An 11,224-nucleotide genomic window follows, 5' to 3' on the forward strand; every position below is an offset into this window, starting at 1 on the left:
GAAGGCCAAGAGAAGTTCCACCTGGGCATTGCAGCTTTGATGGTATCCTGTGTGGTGAGAACAGAACTGGGGCTGGTGATAGCGAGTGTGGGGTAAGAACGGAAGCCCTCGGCCTGGCCTTCCAGACCCTCTGTGATCAGACCCTACTGACTCTGCCAGCCATCCTATTTGTCATTTCTAGAATAGACAGATGTTTCCTGGACCTGGAAACTCCCTTATCTTTCCCCAGATCCTCATTTTTTGACGATTAACTCAGATAGCACTTCCTCCAGGAAGCCCCCTATGATTCTTCTGTGTTTTTTTCACATCTATCACAACACCCACTGATCAGTGTTGAAACTGTGTAATAGTGTACCTGCTCTCCTATCAGACTGTGAGCTCCTTGATGGCAGGGGTCACGTAAATTCATCTTTGTATCCTCGTCTGACATGAAGGGGACACTCAGGAGATGTGTAGAGAGAGAAGGAGGATGAAAGGAATGAAGAGAGGAAAGGAGAGAGACGGACCTTAGCTCTGCTAGAGGAATAATCTCTACAAAGCCAAAGCTGTCCCCTGCAGGTGGTGAGTTTCCTGTCAGAAGAGGTGTGAGCAGGACAGTAGGCCCGCTGGCTGGAGATGTGGCATAAGAGCTGAAGTCTTGGCAAGAGACTGGTGTAGATGACATTGAGGGTCCCTCCTGGCTCTGTAATGCTCAGGTTCTTTGAACATTGTTATTTTTCCAAAAATTAATCTAAGCAGCCAAAAATATCACCCGGGCTGGCCGTCTAAACCAGTAGGGTTCAGGAATCAGTCCAGCCTCACACCCCCGTTCTTCAGCAGCCCAGCCAGGCCTGACGTGAATTGGCAGGCCTGCCTGCTACCCTAAGGCAGGGGGTGCTGTGGGTGGTGGGGGAGGGCTGGACTGGAACCCAGGGCCCCTGACCCCAGCCCGGAGCTGCTTCCCTCCCTGCTCTCGAGCATGTGGGGAGGGAAGAGATGGGCCGTGAGGACTGATTGATCCCCTACCTGGCCCTTTCTGGGGAGCATCAACCCACCCTCGGATCTCCCCATCCTTTATCCAAACGTTGGCTCTTCCTCTCCAGAGGTGCTCTGGATACTCCTTCACGTTGCTGGGTGACCTTGGGCAAGTCTCTGCTCCTTTCTGAGCCTCCATTTCCTCATCTGTTAAATGGAGACCTAGTTTCCTGCCTGTGCTGTTCTAGCACGCGGGAGTGCTGTGTGCAATTTCAGGGCCCCATGAAGGTGAGGTGCCACTGCCCTCTTGGCTCAGCGATCGGCTTTCCTCCCAGGCCCCACGGGCCGCTTTGGGATTGGGACTATGTCACAGGCAGGAAAGGTGGTGGAGTAGCGTGCCTTAAGGGTTGCTCCGTCGCCAGACCCGCTGCAGGCAAAGTGGGCTTTGGATGGGACCCGAGTCTCAGACATTTCCGGCGAGGCTGTGGGACGTCTTCGGCCCCAGTGGCTGGGGCAGCAGGGCCTGACTCCTGGCCAAGGGAGGTCCCAGCTCAGAGGAGAGGCAGACAGAACTCCTGCCCCATTCCCGGGCCTCAAAGAGATTGCAGAAGGTCCCCTGCTGACTCATTATGTGACACAAGCTTCAGCTCTTAATGTATTTGAAAGATACTGGTGATGTTGTTCTTGTAACCACCTCTTCCCCTCACCTCTGTGATTTATCATGAAGAGTCCTTTAAGAATACAGAAGACAAAGAAAGATGCTATTAATGTTATTTTGCCAAAAATATTTTTGTAGCATAATATATTAATAAAAGACATTATGAACTCCGCGGAATGGTGTCTCTGTGTGCTGGTGGCTCCCCTTCTCCTGCCAGGGAACATCTGGGGAAATCACCTCTGGAGGTCCAAGACCGGAGGCAGTGGTTTGGAGGAGCTGGAACGGGCCCATTTTCCATACAAAAACTTGGGCAGATTCTGGGAGGGTGGTGTGGGCAGGGGTCCAGTGACTGGAGAGGCCTCAGGCCAAGTGGGATCCAGATAGCCCTGTCCAGCCAGATTGAGCTGCCCACAGGGCCAGGGAAAGAGTTGCCCATGTGAGCCACAAAGCTGGGATCTGGGGTTCACCCTCAGGGCCCCCTTTCCCTCACTCCGTCACTCACCAAGACCAACCAATTCTTCCTTATTCACCTTCCCCCTCTTTCCACCCCCACTGCTCCACCCCAGCCCAGGTGTCCTCGCCCTCTCCTGAACCACTGCCACCTACAGCTGTGCCCCGCAGTCCCCTCCCCCTCCCGCCAGGCCCTCTGTGACCTGGCCCCTTCCCGGCATGAAGCATCTCTACCGTGAAGTTCTCAGTTTTCCGATTCCTTTCCTAGTATTCAACACTCCCATTACTGCCTCCCTCCATGTTTCCTAAATTCATCCTAGCCTTCACCACTCCTCGTCTTCACACATGCTGTTCCCCGGCACTGACCATCCCTCCGCACCTCCCCCGCTCCTTGCTCATTGCTCTGTGGAGCTCCTACACATCCTGCGTGGCCCAGCCCTGGTGGTGTCCGCTCCAGGAGGCCTAGGCTTCTGAGCAGAGGTAGCCACTCCTCCCCCTCCCCCACCCTGTTCCCACAGCACCTGCTCCCTGTGCACCTGGCTTGTGCTCAAATGACACGATGTGCCTGCCCTTCCCCTCCCCTTCCTGGGCCAGGACCGTGGCTGTTCATCTCTGAGTTCTCAGCCCCGAGCACAGGACTTGACAGCTAGTGGGTACCGGTGGAAGAATGGTGGAGTCAAGGAGGAAGGAGAGGAAGAAGAGCAGGGAGGGAAAACCGATTAAAAGCCTCCTTTTCTATCACAACCGACGCCATAGTTCAAGCGTCAGCGGGCTGGGCTCTCCACACGGTGCTCCTGCACAAGTTCCCAGAGGGAAGACTTCACCCCTGGGCCTTGGGAGAGGGGGCAGGTCCTGAGACGCTGGGAGCGGGAGAAGCCTTCCCGTGTTCTGAAACCACAGGGCCTTCACCAGAGGGCCTTCACCAGAGGACCCGCTGGCCGTGGTCGACACGTTCTCGCTGGCTCCTACCAAGAGTTACACGGACCGGCCGTGTGGGACCCGCCTCCAGAAAAAGGTAATACAGACGATACGGCCGGAGCTAACGCGTAGCGTGCATTTATGATGCACAAACAGTGTTCTAGACATTCACGAGCCTGAAACCGTTTCTTTCTCACGACTACTCCCCGCTGTCTCTATTTTACAGATGAAGGAGTTGGGACGCAGAGAGCTTAACCTGACCACAATCACATAGCTTGTAAATGCTGGAGCCAGACTGGAGCGCCAAGGAGTCAAGCCCCAAGACTATTGTGTTCGCTTTCACTCGGCTGTGCTGAGCTGCCACGTATGGGCTCAGCCCATGAGGAGGGCGAGGGGGTGTCTGCGTCCCCATCGCACAGGCCACGTGGGCTAGGTCGGGACCTATCCATGGCCCCGTGCAATGAGCCTCTTTCTCGTCGTGGAGGCCGGCAAGACCTCCGTCCCACCCACCCGACTCTGGACGGAGGTGCACGAAGGGGCCTCGCCTGCTCCTTGCCCCGCGCCGCCACACTGGTCTGCGGGGTTGATACCAGTGGTCTGAGAAGTCCTGCTGTGGCCTGTGACCCCCATGTCCTCTGGCCCTCACACACCAGCTGCTTTCATGAAATGAAGCTCCTGCCTCTACCTGCCTCGAAGCCCAGTGGGAGAGTGAGCCCTTGCCCTTCCTTGGGAGACATAGTCCTCACGTGAAGTGCTCCCTGCAGGACAAGCTGTGGCCAGGAACGGGGTCTCAGAAACGATGGAATGGGTGACTAAGGGGACAAGCAGGTGGCAAAAGGGAACACTCAAGTGTTTGTACGCAGTACACTCGAGGGTCTGCGCTTCCTAACCTGGGAGCCCCAACGCCCCCTCCTGCCCTGACAGACCGAGTCCCTTGCTCCGAGCTGGCTCCCGCTGAGGTGCTCTACTGGAGAGAACCAGGTTGTTCGGTCTCATATTCGAGCGTTGGATGCAGGGGAACCCTGTCTCAGCCCCAAATCTCTGCAGAGCCGCTCCAGACAGGAGGCTTCTCTGTACAGATACAAAACTCAGAGCTGAGCCTGTGGGGGAAGCCGCGGGAAGTTTCCAGCTCCCAGGAGCTGTCCCTAGCGGCCCATACATCCTGTCCTCCACACCCCACCCCACAACCAGGTCACAGTGCTGAGGAGGTAGTAAGTTCTCTGGCACGGGAGGTGTGTGACGGGGTAACTCTCAATGGAGAAGAGATTCCCACCGCAGCGTAGAGGCTGGCCAAGGCCGTCTCTATCTCCCTCTCCTCTACCTGTCCCTGTTGCTGTCTCGCACCTACCTCCGTGCCCTCACTCCTTATCCATCTTTCTATTCCTTGATGCCCTCCTTCCCACCCCTGAACGTCTGCAGCCCTGCCGCCAAACCTTTCAGCTGCACCGTCAGACAGTACCCTGCCCGCCCCCCGCACCCCTGCAATGAGGACCACAGCCTCGGCTCTGCCGTGGTCTGCTTGTGTGGCCTTGGGCGAGCTCTGCCCCTCTCCGGACCTCAGTCTCCTCTTTTGCATGGAAGGAGGAGCAACTTGTGTTCACTAAATCCCTCTGAGAAAGAGCAACACCTCTGGAAGACTGCCTCACGGGGGTTTGAGGTAGAAAGGAAAACTACGCCTCCCCCTTTCACCGGAGGGGGAGGGAAGATACTCCTTATGCTCAAGGGAGGAGTTTCATCATTTTGTTCCTGAAAAGACGGGCAAGAGAAAGCAGGAATGGAGAGAAGGAAGGAGGAGGGGCGAGGAGTGAGGAGGATGGAGAGGCACCGAGGGCGGTGGGAACAAGGCCTTCCCACTGGGGAGAAAACCTGCAGATGGCGGTCGTTTTCCTGGCTGCCATGGGAACCCCAGCTCCATCTGCCCTGCCAATCTCCAGAGCATTCCCCGCCACTTGTAAAGATCTGGGATGGGGAGAACCACGGAAGGGGGCTGATTTCATGGCCAGGTTGGCATGGTGTGAGGCAGATGTGGCAAGGTCAACGACAAGGAGCTGGAGGCCAAGAAGGGCACAGGAGTGAGAGCCTCCGGGAATTCAGGGACTCCAGGAGGGCTTGGACCTCAGCCACAGAGCTGGGTGTCTAGGATGATCCTAACCAGGCATGCTGGAGCAGGAATGCCTGAGCCACATCCGGGTTACAGGTAGACAGAAAAACTAAGCGTAGACGGGCCATGGGCTTCCGTGGGCTAAGGGGTATGGGAGCTCCAGGGTTCCCTGAGCCAGGCAGGAAAGCCTCCCCGACATTACTACTTCCAGGCCTGCCACAGCAGAGAGCGCACCCTGACCTGGCTGACCGGGGCCGGGCCGGGCTCCGTGGGGCCAGGCGAGCTGGGCCGGCCGCTGTTACAGCACCGTAAAAAGAGATTATTTTCAGAAAATATTCATAAAACCTTTTTCATGTTGGTTCTGGGCTACAAACAGTTCTTGTGTTTTCTTTTTTCATATTTTCCATTTCTTCCTCCCTGATCAGTCACAAGAAAAGAATGATAACATCTCTGACCTGGACACACCAGCCCCCAGGCAAGCGCCCGAAGGACACTTCTTAACTCTCATCCTCCTGTCTTCCCCGAGACTCTGGAAGGATGGAAGGGGCTGAAGGGGGTGGCAATAAGGGGTGGGAGGAGGGGGGAGTGAGGAACTGGGGAAGAAAAGGAACAATACACAGAAAGACGGGGTGAGGATCCAGAGAAGGAGCCAGGGACTGAGGAGAGAGAGACCGACGGTGCTGGAGAGGTGGAATGGGGAGAAGGAACGAGCAGTCAGAGAGAAGGTCAAGGCAGAGGGTCAGGCCCACCGGAATGGGAACACATCAGGTTCTCCAAAGAGCCTGGGACCTGGGACAGAGGCTGGGATGGGGTGAGAGTTGGGGAGCAGGATGCAGGGACCCCTAGGGGAAGGCCCTGGGAGCAAGCCCTTTACTCCTCCCGGGGAAACTTGACAACACGAACTGCTTCCAGGGCCTGCCTGGCTCCCCAGACTCAGTAGAACAGCCCCTCACTCTTCATCCCCTGTCCCTCTCCCCACCAGGACTGTCCAGGCTCAGCCTGGGGTATGGCTGGTCATCAGGGAGCCGGGGGCCTGGCCCCAGGCATCGCCTTCCCCTCTCAGTGTCTTTTTCCCCATCTCTTTAATGAGGATACTAAAATTGCTTCTGACACAGGTTACAGTGAGGTTTTAATGAGATGGTGCAGGTAAAAATGCTTTGGAAACCAAGGCCCAACACACAGGTTAACTGTGATTGCCACTCAGGCGGGCAGCAGAGATCAGCCCGCAAGAAGCCGGGGGCCTGCAGATGTCTCAGCGTGCACGGGAGCAGGGTGCAAGACAGCAGCTGGGGACGATATGGCCAGAGAGATGAGCCAGGGCAGGCCCGGACCACTTGCTGCGTGCATCTAGGAATTGGTACAGTATCAGGGAGCCAACGGGAGCCAGCGGTCAGCTGTGTGACCCTAAGCACGTCCCTGGAGCTCTCTGGTGTGCGGTCGCCCAAGGATTCGGTGAGCTAACTCATGCAGGGTGCTGAGAGCCATGTCTGCCACAAAAAAGTCAGGGCATGCCAGCATTATCGTCTTTGATGGATCTGTGGCCTTGCTAACCACCCTGGCTTCCCTGTGAGGTGGTAGGGGTGGGTGGGTCCTGGCCTAGGGCGAGATAGGAAGAGGGGCAGAGAAGGAGGGGGGCCGGCTCTCAGGAGCTGATTCTCACACCGCAGTCTATGCCTGAGACTGGTCCCGCGCCTGAGTTCTCAGGAGAGGTGGGGGTGGAGGAGACGAACAGTGCATCCCTGGGGACCTAACTGAAAGGACCCACTGGCTTCGGACCTAGAGTGTGCAGGGAAGGTTGTGGTGGGAGGCTGGGCTCGGGCGGTGGCTGGGGTCCGGTGTGAGAGGCTGTCACCTGCCAGCTGTGGCACTGGACTTTGCCCTGGGGTCAGCAGGCCGCCCAGGAAGCTTTAGCACCAAGTGGCACGAAATTGTGTAAAAGCCTGATGCCCTGGGCCTAATCTCATCCTCCCACTGAGTCCCAGTTTTCCCATCAGCAGCATGCGAGAGGATAGCCCTGATGCCACAGAGTTACCATGAGGGCCTAGGATATGTCAGTATAGAAAGGGACATTATAAAATATTTGTAATAAAATGGGACATTGAACCTGGAAGGGCTAAGAAACCCTGCTCTACATATTTCTTTCACCCATGAAAAATGAGAAGTCCTGAGAGATTGTGCCAGATCCTAGGATCTTCAGCTAGCATCCTTTTACCTTATTTTCTACTCCAGCCTTTTCTGCCTCATTTTCCAAAAGAGAGTAGCACCCTTCAAGGAGTAGGGAGGTAGAGTGATACGTTGCAAAGAGCAACAGGCCTGAGCCCAAGACTCTCTTTGGCTGCTTACTGGTCACCTTTCATCAGGCGTGTCCCTTAACCTTCATTCTTATTTGCCTCGTCCTGGAAATGGGGATGAAGATAACTTACTTTGTAGCCTGTAACGGTGACTGAGACAACGGGTCAGAAGTGCTTCATTTCTGCAAAGGCAACATCAATGCGCGTTATTATGAGGGTTGAAAGAGGAAAGGGGCGTGTGCCCTGAACTTCCACCATCCCCCAGTCTTCACTCAGGGACCCCAAGGGGTGTAAGTGGGAGATTATGCCTAATTCAAGCCCCAAAGTGGGTTTCAGTCCTGCTCTGCCATGGACCTGATCGTAACATTAAGCCAATGACACCCCCTTCTTGAAGTTCAGTTTCCCCATGTGAAAAAAAGCAGAACTTAGAGTAGATGATCTTTAAAGAGTCCCCTAGCTTTTCTAAGCTAGAACGTCAAGATCTTCCTCCACCCTCCAACCTCTCAACTCAGCTCCTCGGCTTTGAAACACCTGCTCTAAAGTGTTGGTTTGGGCCACATGCTAAAGCTCACTGACTTGCTGCCACCATTAGCGGTTTGCAGCCCAGCAGCCTGACTGACTTATAGAAGGGCCATTGACTTCTCCAGGGCGCAGGAGCTTCAGCTCCACATCGATCAAATCCAAAATGTGCAGTAGGGATTTCCAAGCCGTACTACAGACCCCAGACCTCCCTCAGCCCCGCATCCCTAAGACCACCTCCTAGCTAACAGCCTTCGCCCGACCCCAGATGCCTCCTCTAGCACCTCAGACACATTCGAGCAGAGCCCATCTTTAAACAGAGGTCCAAAGGCACGCCCAGGTATGTGGTGGCTTGTGGCATGGAGAAAAGGCTCACGGGTGTTTAAAATGGGGGCAGGGAAAGCAGCCATGGGAGGGTGAGAAGGAGCCACTGGGGAGGATTTTCCCAGAGAGATGGATACGGACTTCTGCTGGCTGTGTGCCTGTCAGGAAAGATGCGGACATGTGGTAGAGGAGGCGTCTGGGCCGGACAAAGGCCATTAGCTAGAAGGCGGTCTTAGGGCATGTGGGGCTGAGGGAAGTCAGGGGCCTGAAGCCCTGACTCTTTGGAAGTCCTACTGTGGATTTGGGGTTTGATCAACGACTGTCACTAAAAGTCTTTTGTTCAAGAAGATGGAAAAAAGTTTTGTCTCTCTGGGCTACTGAGGCTCCTGAGGAATGCAGGGGGTGTAGCGGGGCCAGGAAATTCAGGAGGCACGGAGGGCTGAGCCAACTCTCCTAGCGGGCCTGGGCCCGTCAGCCAGAGCAGGAAAGAGAAACAAACATGGGCCGCCGGATCTGGAGCAGGCACGAAGCCCCCACTGAAGGAACCCTGAATGTCCAGGCTCGGCCTCCATCTGCGGGGGGCTGCCTGCTGCCGGGCACACAGGCTGCCGGCTCAGACCCGTGTGAGAAGTTCCTCCAGGGAACTGATCGTCCCCCACCCCTTCAAGCACTCCTGCTCCCAGGCTTCCCAGGAACGCAGGCCTAGGAGAAGAGGTGCTTTGCCTGCTGTGGTTTATGCGCCATGAAGCCACTCCCTCCTTCTCAGAGACAGCTGCCCAGCCCGCTCTGGCTCCAATATAGCACTTCCCTTTCAGCTTTTGAATTTCAAAGCAAACCTGACTGCAAACAGATGGATGGGGTCATAAAAATCCCCCAAGCAGGGAGCAAAGAGGCTCGTGGTTGTAAAAGAGAGTCTCCTTTGGAAGAACATGTCCCTGCACCCATGCTGGGTTCCTGCCTCTCCAGGCGCCCGCATCCTGCTTGCTGCAAACACACCAGGCACGTCCTCTTCGCCTTCACCTATCCCAATTCCACCCGGCTTTCAAGGCTCAGCACCAGCCCAGCGTTTCCCAGGCAACCTTCTACTACCTGCTCTCCCAGACCCTTAACCTTTGCATCCACCAGCCAGCAGTCTGCTCTTGCCTTTGAGCTCCTATGGTACTGACTCCCTGTACTCCTTCACCTACTCCATACATCTTGGCATTGCTGGCAATTTTTGTTTACATATCTTATCTCTCAAAATAGATCCGAGGCCGAAGATCAGAAAACACCTTACCCTTCATGACTAATCCAGTGTTGGGCGCGAGACTGATGCTGAAGCGACGCTAACTGGATGCTTTTCGTGAAAACGCAACTTTACATAGCTTAAATAATAGTGGAAAGAAAATGGAGGGAGTCAGTATTACCAAAGCAGCTGCTGTGGGGACTTATTATGATGCAACACAGGAAGTGTCATTCTACTGAGCACTGGGGGACCCATTTCCAGGGTGCACTCCAAGCAGGAAGTGACTTCATTCAAAGAGATGCCCTATTATGTCCAGAGTGAAGAGAGTCATTGGCAGAGGGAACAAAGACAGGACAAAGGGCAAGGAGGTCACGGAGTAACATGAGTGGTAGGACTCATGCAGGCTTTGGAATCACACAAGCCTGGGTTAAATCCCAGTTCTGCTATTTACAAACTATTTGACCCTGTGCAAATGACTCAAACTCTGTGAGCTTCGGTTTTGTTACCTGTAAATGGGAGCGATAATAACACCTATTCTGTAGGATCCGTTGTCAGGAGTACATAAGATAATGGCGCTCAAGATTGGCTAAGTGTCATCAAAGAGAGCCCTGCAGGCCAGGCAGATGGTGGCAGGGAGCCATCTCTGGACTAGCAAGACGAACTGACATCCAATCTAGTTGGAGGAAGTGAGACGACTCCTCAGAAATTCAGATGTTGTTCCCGTTTACTGAAAGCTTGCTATGTGCCACCTGACTTGTAAAGAATAGTTCGATCTTCACACTGCCCTTGAAAATGATCATAATGCCACCCAGAGGGCACTGATGTCCTCTTTTTCTTCATCTCACCTTCCTGCCCAGCCTAGCAGAGGCCACTGGCAGCCTCCAGTGAGGGGAAGACATCACAGGGCTTACTCTGAGCTGAACGGAGCTGAGCGGGAGACAAACATTTCGAATTTGGTGAGAAATTTAGATTGATTTTGATCAGGGGAGAGTTTGTAATACAGGAAAAGGAGATTCTTCCAACACCAGATACTGACAGGAAAGCTGTTGGATCCACACAGGACACGATCCAGGGATGGTAAGGGACCGTATAACCAGCTGAAGGGAATGGTTGGGGGAAAGAAATTAAAGTTGTTCTCTCTTTGTACCCCACCGAGTCCAACCAGATCAATCAGAAGGTTATATTTGGCAACCGGGCCAGTGGGGTTGGCCACGTAAGCAGCCATCAGTCAGGAAAGGTGAACAAGAATCCAAACCAGACCAGCATGGGGATTCTGCTCCCAGCTGCCTCGGTCACCATTCTCACATAATCACTGATGTGGTGCTTCAGAACAATTAAACCCAATTATGATTGTGTTAAGTACATAGTAGGCTGTGTATAATTTCATTCCAGGGTAAGGCTCAAACTCTCTCAAAATGGAAGTCCAAGTTATATTAAAAAAAAAAAAAAAAAAGGCTGAAGATTTTGTTGTGTGGATACATCTGAACAGGGTAGTTTGTCAGAGTCCGGATTCTGAGGCCAGAGAGAACCAGGGCATCATCTAGTGGGCACCACCACGTGGCAAAACATCTGCTCAAAGGACTCTCCACACGAGATCCTTGAAAATGGCTCCTCTTGGGCTTAAAATGAGATCTTGATTCACCACTGTGGCACTCAACCTCCTGTCTCACATGGAAAAGGCCAGTATCAACCACGGACAACCACTCTCTTGGGGCCCTTATTTTCCGGGCGTGCCCATGCAGGGTGCTGCTGTGACTCACGCGCTCTGCCTGCCCGTGGCTCTG

At 54.4% G+C, this 11,224-nt stretch overlaps 1 long non-coding RNA gene across 1 annotated transcript; it reads right to left on the bottom strand.

Annotated features, from left to right (window-relative positions):
* Positions 1 to 1,537: 1,537 nt before the first annotated feature.
* LOC132671652 (uncharacterized) lies at positions 1,538 to 10,886 on the bottom strand. Its single transcript, XR_009607202.3, has 3 exons — positions 9,492 to 10,886; positions 7,505 to 7,554; positions 1,538 to 1,685 (listed from the first exon to the last, which is right to left on the bottom strand). It is a non-coding gene; the product is annotated as an uncharacterized LOC132671652 (long non-coding RNA).
* Positions 10,887 to 11,224: the final 338 nt, after the last annotated feature.

This window comes from Panthera onca, chromosome C1 (genome assembly GCF_046562875.1).
Source record: "Panthera onca isolate mPanOnc1 chromosome C1, mPanOnc1 haplotype 2, whole genome shotgun sequence".
NCBI lineage: Eukaryota > Metazoa > Chordata > Mammalia > Carnivora > Felidae > Panthera > Panthera onca.